Genomic DNA, 9,679 nt, shown 5'->3' with positions numbered 1-9,679 from the left:
GATAAAAGCACCATGTTGAGTACTTTTTAACAATCCAGTGAAGACAAGATTATGGTCTCTTTAAAAAAAAGATTGGTTCAGGATTGGGGCAGAGTTGGGTCTATTGTGGGTTGTAGTGAATGGCTTTTGCCATAGGGAAAGGAGTATAAGCAGATGATCCAGGACCAAGCAGAGGGGTAGGATAAAGTCTAAATGTCATAGCACCACTGTTCAGTGTGAAAACAGCTGTTTTGCAAAACAGGATGAATGCAGGAGCTACAGCAAAGGTGGGGCTAGAGCCCTAGATGGGGAGGAAAAGGAGATGACATATCAACATTTATTATTCTAAAAGTAAAGTGCTGCTGGTATGATTTCATTTATTTATCAGCAGGTTTATTTGGTACCTGCGAGGTACCTTGTCATATCCCTCAACATTCCCTTCCTATCTCACCCACCACTCATGGTTCCTCAGAGGTTTTCTCACTATTTCCCCAGCCAATTCCCATAATGGCCACAGATGGACTGATCCTAAACACAGCAGTCTGTGAAGGGTTGGCTGATTGGACCGCTCTGACAATCAAGGCTTCTGATCTCTTAGCTTTGTGCAAGCAAATAGGTCCTGAACTGTTGGAACAGATAGCCTCCGATTGGTAATTTTCTAAAGGTGAAGGACCATGTCTGTCCTGCTCACCACTGAATTCCCAGAGCCTGGTATATAGTTGAAAGACTAGAGATTGATACAAAAATGAATGAAAGAAAAAGTGGGTGAATAAGTAATAAGCAAAATTGCGAAAGAAGACTTGGGAGAGGAAGGAGGCGTTTGTTGTCTCCAATATCATTTCATCCAATTAAGGAGGTGCTTGAACCAGCTCCAGTGCCTCCAAAAATCAGTTATCTCCCATTTGGCTCAGGTTATGAACTGGAAGAAAGTAAGTATGGTGTCACATCTAGGCAGGGCCCCCCAGGCTCCTCCATTGGTTGAACCGATTACATATCTTTTCTTCCCACGCTAGCACCTAACATCGTCTCAGGTATGGAATATGCTCTTCAGATGTCTGTGATGTCTAAGTATCCAAATTTCATTTGGTAAGTCAATTTCATGTATTCATGATTATCTGTCACAGATCCTGCCAACATGATTTGATAAAGCCCTAAGATTTGTTGAGATTGTGAATCATGAAGACTATCCTATACTTGATTGGAGTTTAAATTCTCTAACAAGGGGTACTGCTTATGAGGATGTAAAAATCCACTGTAGTTTTTGTTTTGGGGGTCTTTAAAAGAACATTGCTCAAAATCCAATCATTTAAAATTTTTTTAAAGACATCATTTCATTTGAGGTTCTTTTTGTAACTTCCCTTTATCTAAGATCCTTTTAGGATAAATTACTATGTGCAAATTTTTGGAATTTTAAAATAATCAAACAACTAATTCTAATCTTGCTTATAAACTCATCCCTTCACTGAAAAAGTCAAGATCATAAGTGACCTTTAGTCACTTATTTCACTGTTGAATTCTCCATCCAAGAAAATACTTTCCCTTTTACCTTCTATACCAGTGTATTCTGGTTTTCCTCTTGCTTATGTGGCTTTTCCTTTCTCAGTTCCTTTAGTGGTTAAATGTCAGAGTTCCTAAGAGTTTGACTCCAGGGCTTCTTTTTTTGTTCTCTATTTGCTCCATACTCAGGGCTTCAATTGTCTTCCTATAACAATGAAAAAAAAATCTTTTTTGGTAACAGATTAGGCAGTAGACCAAGGGATTGAACTCATGGGTGCTTAACCACTGAGCCACATCCCAGCCCTTTCAATTTTTTAAAATTTTGAGACAGGATTGCGCTAGGTTGCTTACAACCTCACTAAGTTACTGAGGCTGGTTTCAAATCTGCAATCCTCCTGCGTTAGCCTCCCAAGCCACTGGGATTACAGGCGTGTGGCACCACACCTGACTAAAACAATGAATTTTTAAAAAGAATCAATAGATTCAGTTTATTACTAGTAACAAAAGTTTATTTTCACATCATTTTTATAGCACTTTCTACTGTAACATGGAAGAATATACCCCAAAACTAAATCTTTTTCCCCATGTTTTTTATTGGTGAAGTGTAATTATACATTATATGGGATTTGTTGTGACATTTGTACATGCACACAATGTAACACTATAATTTGGTCGATATCATTCCTCAGACAATTTCCCATTTTCCTTCCCAGTCCCCCTTCCCTCCCCTTCTTCTACTTTCCTGGTCTTCCTCCTACACCAATGAATTTTTAATTACGACTCTAGCTCAGTTCCCTTCTCTAAGTTCCAGACTCATCTACTGCCTTGGCATCCCCATTTGGATATTTTAGAAACTCCTCTGACTAATTTGTCCAAAGTTGAACTTGTAACCTTTCTCCTAGACCTATCCCAAACTGATTTTCTTCCAAATAATGAGTTTTCCAAAACATCTCTGATCATATCATCCACTTGCTTAAATCCTTCAGTGGACTAAATTCTGGTTCTCTTAGGATAAATATCAGTATCTAGTCTAGTCAATGGCATTACCAACCAGCCCTCAACTATGGAGATGCTCTTGATAAGTCATTTTTTTCTACCTTCTATCACCAAGTTCTGTCGTTTTTACCATCATCTGTGAATGGCATGAATGATGGTCTCCCCTCCAAGATTCATGTTGAAATTATTCTCAATACAATAATATTAAGAGTTGTGGTGTTAGGAAGGGATTTATATATGGGATTTCTGCCTTCATAAATGGAAATAGGCGCTCTTATGAGAGAACTTTACAGAGTGAGTTTACTGCTGTCTTATTCTTCCACCCCTTCCACTATGTGAGGACAGAGCTATCCTCCCTTCTGGAGAATAGGGCAATAAGATGCTATTTTGGACATTTACCAGGCCATTACCAGACACCAAACCTGATAGGTACCTCTATCTTGGACTCAGCCTCCAGATTTTGAGAAATAAATTTTTTGTTTTTTATAAATGACTCAGCTTCAGGTATTTTGTTGTAACAACAAAAATGGACTAAAGCATTACATAAATACCTCTTAAATTTATCCTTTTATTTTCATCTTCATTGCCATGACTCTAGCACTTACAGTATGTCATTTGGGCTACGATAGTGGTCTACTGACTGTTCTCATGTCTCTGTTCTGATTGCCAATCCAAACTCCAAATAATGAGTTTTCCAAAACATCTCTAATCATATCTTCCACTTGCTTAAATCCTTCAGTGGATTAAATTCTGGTTCTCTTAGGGTAAATATCAGAATCTTTAAGGCATCATGTGACCTGTGCTTACTTGGTCAAGTCTCATCTTCCCTTGTCTTTCACTTCTTCCTCTGTTCCAGCTATACTAACTGGAACCACATACTTTTCTATTTAATTCTATTCTCTTATATTACAGATTAGGCAACAGACCAAAGGATATGAAATGGATGAAATGAAATAGTCTGTTGAAGGTCAGAGAAGTCTCTTGTCTTTCAGGTCAGTGCTTTTTATACCACATAGCCTGGGCTGATTTAACTCATGTTAGGCTTTTCTAATATGGCTAACAGAGCTCTTTAGAAAAGAAGGAAACACATAGTGTGCGACTGATTATTTAATTCCAGTTAAACCATTGATTTTAATTAATTAAGTTCTTTTTAAAAATCCAGGGTAGAGTCACCCGAATCTGGTAAAGCTAATAATAATGCTTTCTTCAGAAGAAAAGTCTTTAGAACATCTTTGGGCCATGAAGTCATATTTGAAAAATTGCTCATGTATTATCCTTGGCTAATGATAGGATGATAATGTGAAATAAAGATTAAAGGTCAGTTGTCAAATGTAGCTATTAGCCAAAAAGTCTTCCCAACAGTATTTTCTGAAACCTTTTGAGTCCTGACATGGTTGATGAACAGAGTGAGGTAGAGCTGTGAATCATTAGAGCCTCCTGTTGAACACTGGCTTCCTTGGGTAGCAGCCTGAATGTGTTCAAATCCTGAGTTGTAGGCTGTTCCTTTGTTAAACTGCCTCAGAGTGTACTTTGTCTCTCTATTATTGATTGTAGGTCAAAATGACAATGTTCATTGTGAAAAGCTTTGTGGGCTATTATAGGAAAGTGCTTATTTCATGAATTAATTTCCTTCTCTGCCATGGAGACCCAAGTTAGTGCTTTTACTCAGTTGGGAAGACATGGATAGCTATAAGAATGATCTTGAGGTGGGATATAATGAAGTGATCATTGTCAGAAGTGTAATGGATATCATATTGTGAAGAACTGTTCTATATTCACTGAGTCTGTGGTTAGGCATTGAAGAGGAAAGCATTTTTAAGTCTCTTTGTCCTCCAGGACTTTTTAAAGTTCTAGAATTTTAGAAATAAGCATTAGAAATGACCCATTCAAAGTATTTTTCAAGTTTGCCAAAGATTACCATGGCAACTAAATTACTGTGTGACTAAAGAAAGTGCATTTAATGACTTTTTCAGCTTATGTGCGAGTTGCTGTTTGTTAAAGAGGAAATGCCAGGGGTTGAGACTATCATGCTCTTTGTAAAGGAAGAGAATGAACATTCTCTGAGGAGTGGGTGTGTACTCTTAAAAATATGAAGCAAGTGTGTTAAAAGCCGCCATGTGCATCTTTATATAAGTGCTTGGTGACACTGACAGATATCCATTGCTCTTTGTACAAGAAAGTCAGAAAGGCAAAGTTTTATGATGAGTATAGTTTTGGGATGATCTGGCAATAAGCTTGTTTTTAATATACATTCTGGTGTCCACATATGCTCTATGCATTGAATTTCATGTCCTACTGGGTAATTTTTTTCATGGTCTGAAAGTGGAAGCAGGGATCAAAGTCAAGTTTGTCACAGTTTTTTGGAGGATGTTATATAATTCACATCCTAGGATTTCACTTGAAGCTTAAACAAAGACTTTTCTTTGCCATCTATTTGTGTATTCTTAGAAAACTCCCCTTTCCTTGTAATGTGCTAAAAGAAGTTATCATTAAAATACACTAATACTTGGTGGAGAAAATTGCAACATTACTTGAAACTGAAGTTTTGTTTGTATTTTCTAAATTAAAGTGTTTATAAAGTGTTCAGGTGAGTATCATTTCAATGTGGATTCATTTATTTATACATTCAGGTAAGGTTTTCCCCTTGATTCCATGGAAAGCTACTATATACTTAGAAGGATAGATTTATTTTGTTTAGAAGAGACTTTAAAAGTAATAAGTATGAACCTTCCACATCCACCCAGCCTCAATTCTAATACTTGCACTGGCAATGCCATTACTCTCCCTGATGCAGCCTATTCCACTGGATAACATTAAAGGCTAAAGAGTTCTTTCTTTTGAAGCTGGGCATATAGCTCAGTGGTTGAGCACCTGTGTTTAATCCCTAACACCATAAATAAATAAATAAATAAATAAATAAATAAATAAATAAAAAGTTTTTTCTTTTAAAAAAGGAACTAAAAGCTGCTATAACCAAATTTCTATAGATAGATTCTTTCTTTACTGTCTGGATTAACAAAAGTACAGTGTGCCAACAGCAGCAAAAATGGTAGACTTTCGATCGACTGTTTAAATGCCACTGAGCCTGAAGTTAAAAGTCTGTACTGAGTGAGGTGAGACTAATCTGAAAGAGAACTGGGCTTAATTTGGGCTATACACACTGAAGGAGATGATAATTTTGTTTTAGGTTCCTAACATCTTCCCAATTTTTGTCCAAATGAATGTATGATTTTTGGTGAATTTAGTTTGTAAAAGCAAATACTATGATCCAAGGGAACAATGGAAAGGGTTTAGGACTTGCAGATACAGAATTTTGGTCTTTAGACTTCTGTAGTCTTGAAATGACTGCTAAATTGATTGATACATTCACAGAGATATTTGTACTAGAGGAGTATTAGGGGATCTCAGGTAATTGTGGAATTTCTCTTTACTGTGAAAAACACTACTTCTTATGGTAGCAGCTTAGATTTTGAACTCATCATTGAATAGTTTTTCCTAGGTTGAGTTTTAAAAAGGCTCCCTGTGACTTTGACTTGTTAATCCTACTTCTTTCATCTTTGTAACAATCTTCAAATATTTGAATGTAGCAACCCTCTGTTCTTTTCAAGATAACTCTTCTCACAGCTATTTCTTCCAAGTTCTATTAATACTTATGTGAAACAAATTCAAAGAAAATTCATTGTCCTGGGTTCTTCCTTGTACTTAAAAATGTTTCAACTATTTTTTGAGACTTTTGCTAGGCATTGTGTTTATTAGCACTTTACCTTCAGATTTTAGTAAATATTACCAGGTATTTTTTATTTCTTACAACAATCTCATGAAATGTGTTATTAATATCTTCATTTGGCAGATAAACTAAAGCCCAGAGTAGTGGGCCAATATGCCTGTGTTGCTGGAACTGATGATTTCAATTTCATTTTTTTAAATTTTAAATTCCATGATTTTAATGATCAAAATACATTCATTCTAAGTTGTCTAGGAGCCCATTAAAGGGCCTTATCCGGAGGCAAATAGATGACTTTAGGTATGATCCCAACCATGTGGAGCAGAGTAGAACTCCCTTTGTGTTGAAGATTTTGCTTTTGATATCGTGTCTGAGTTCTTACTTCTTCTCTGGCAAGTACATTACACTATTGCTCATCAAACAATCCCTTGATTCTATTTTTTTCCCTATTAGGGTTTAAACCCAAGGGTGCTTTTACCACTGAGATATATCTTCAGCTCTTTTTCTTTTTCTTTTTTTTTTTTTTTTGAGACAGGATTTCACTAAGTTATTTAGACCTTGCTAAATTACTGAGGCTGGCCTTAAATTGTGATCCTTATACCTCAGCCTCCTGAGTGACTGAAATTATAGGTGTGCATCACCATGCCTGCCTGACTCCTTGGTTCTTAATATATGTGTGTACTCTTATCAGGATATTTCTTTCTAATTGTACTTGTATGATTTACTTTTTGGATATGAGTATAGGAGTTTGCCGTTATATTTATTAAGTTTCATCTTATAATAGCTGGTTATTCAATTAATATCTAAATCTGGGCACCCAACACCACTAGCTTTCTTCCTAGCTGACAACCACAGGCTAGTGTTTCTCAGAAGTTTTGCTGGTAGTTTCTTGATTATGTTTTCATTTTGATAACATTTAATAAATCTGATATAAGCATTTTTCTGCCTTATCTGTATGACCATCTTATTTCCAATATAAATGCACAATTTTAGAGCCTAACTTTGTGATGCTACCTTGTTATAAGCTGATAAGAATAGAATAGAGAAATACAATGCACAAATGATGTATTTCACTCTAGAAATGTCATATGTCATTATGGGGCACTCAGCAAATGCACTTTTCCCAGTAGTAGGAATATAGTGGATAAAATGAATCATCATACAGGTGGTTTGTTCATGAGTTTGGGACTTAAAGAACCCTATGTCATAGCTCAGTATCATATTCATGTTGGTTATTTGGTTTCAGCAAAATATCAAGTGTTATATTACACCAATTCAATGTGCATTTCATTTGGTTTTATAGTAGTACAAGTAATGTTACTGCATGACTAATATTAAGTGACTACTCAGTATTTTATATAGATTATTTAAATTAATCCTGAAGTGATTTATATAATAGGGATTAATATCATCTTTGTTTTACAGATTAGGAAACTAAACTTTGGAGAGTTTAAGTAGAATTCAGAAAGACACAGTTTAATAAATGGTAGAACTAGAGTTTGAACTCAGGCATTTTGATTTTAGAGACCAATTTCTTAGCTCTTCTACTTTATTTATTTTGTAAATTTATTTTGTTTTTATTGTTTCAAAAGTTTTTATTTGTTGATATCTAAGTAATATATGATAAAAATTTTATTTTCACTTAGGCATTAAAAATACCTTTATTTTTTCAAAAGAAGTAATTACATATATTTGATAAACTTTGTCAAGTTATATTTTATTAGAATCTCTCTATGATAAGCAGAGCTCAGTATGTGATTTGAGTGGAAGTCAGTAATGGGGGTCACACACTGGGGAGAAGGGGACTGGAAAAGGCTGCATTTTACTCACCAGGCTCTAAGCTGCCTGAGACTAGCATATTTGGTCATGCATTGCATAACAACATTTGGTTAACGACACACTGCATTTGCAGCAGTAGTCCCATATGATAATAATAGAGCTGAAAAACTCTTATTGCCTAATTATGTCATAGCCATTGTAATTTTATTTTTCTTTTTAACATGAAAGAATGTATTAATAACCTGCAAATACAGAACATTGATTTTAAACAAACATAATATTCACAGGTAGTTTGAGGTGTGGGGAACATCTTTTTAATTTTTTTTTGATTTGTTATATATGACAAAAGAATGCATTACAATTCATATTACACATATAGAGCACAATTTTCATATCTCTGGTTGTACACAAAGTAGAGTCACATCCTTTGTGTCTTCTTACATGTACTTAGGGTAATGATGACCATCGAATTCCACCAACTTTTCTATTCCGTTCCCTTTTCCCCTTTGCCTTATCTAGAGTTCATTTATTTCTCCCATCCCCCCCAGCATATTATGGATCAGCATCCTTAAATCAGAGAAATCATTTGGTATTTGGTTTTTGGGATTAGCTAATTCCACTTAACATTATATTCTCCATCTTCATCCATTTACCTGCAAATGTCATGATTTTATTCTTTTAATGCTAAATAACATTCCATTGTGTGTGTGTGTGTGTGTGTGTGTGTGTGTATCACATTTTCTTTATCCATTCACCTACTGAAGGGCATCTAGTTTGCTTCCACAGTTTAGCTATTGTGAATTGTGCTGATAGAAACATTAATGTGGCTGTGTTCCTGTAGTATGCTGTTTTTAAGTCCTTTGGGTAGAGACCAAGGAGTGGGATAGCTGGATCAAATGGTGTTCCATTGCCAGTTTTCCAAGGATTGTCCATACTGCTTTCCATATTGGCTGCACCAATTTGCAGTCCTACCAGCAATGTGTGAGGGGGCCTTTCCCCCCACATCCTTGCCAATACTTGTTGTTTGTATTCTTAATAGCTGCCATTCTGACTGGAGTGAGATGAAATCTTAGAGTAGTGGGATTTTGCATTTCTCTAATTGCTAGAGATGTTGAACATTTTTTCATATATTTTTGTTGATTGATTGTATATCATCTTCTGAGAAGTATCTGTTCAGTTCTTTGGACCATTTATTGATTAGGTTATTTGTTTTTTTGTGTTAAGATTTTTGAGTTCTTTATACTTCAAGAAATAGATAGAGACTCTGAAAAAAAAACACAGAAATCCTTGAAATGAAAGAAACAATAAACCAAATTAAAAACTCAATAGAAAGCATAACCAACAGACTAGATCACTTGGAAGAAAGTATATCAGATAATGAAGACAAAGCCTCTAAAGATCAAATCTAAGAGTTATTTGGATAGAGAAAGGCAGAGTTTCAAACCAAAGGAATGCACAATCTCTTCAATGAGATAATATCAGAAAATTTCCCAAGCATGGAGAATGAATTGGAAAACCAAATACAAGAGGCTTACAGAACACCAAATGTACAAAATTACAAAAGAGCTACACCAAGGCACATTATAATGAAAATGCCTAGCATACAGAATAAGGATAGAATCTTAAGAGCCACAAGAGAGAGGAATCAGATCACATATAGGGGGAGATCAATTCGTATCTCAGCAGATTATTCAACCCCAGACC

This window comes from Urocitellus parryii, chromosome 7, assembly GCF_045843805.1.
Source record: "Urocitellus parryii isolate mUroPar1 chromosome 7, mUroPar1.hap1, whole genome shotgun sequence".
Lineage (NCBI taxonomy): Eukaryota > Metazoa > Chordata > Mammalia > Rodentia > Sciuridae > Urocitellus > Urocitellus parryii.
This window is presented reverse-complemented; position numbering follows the sequence as displayed.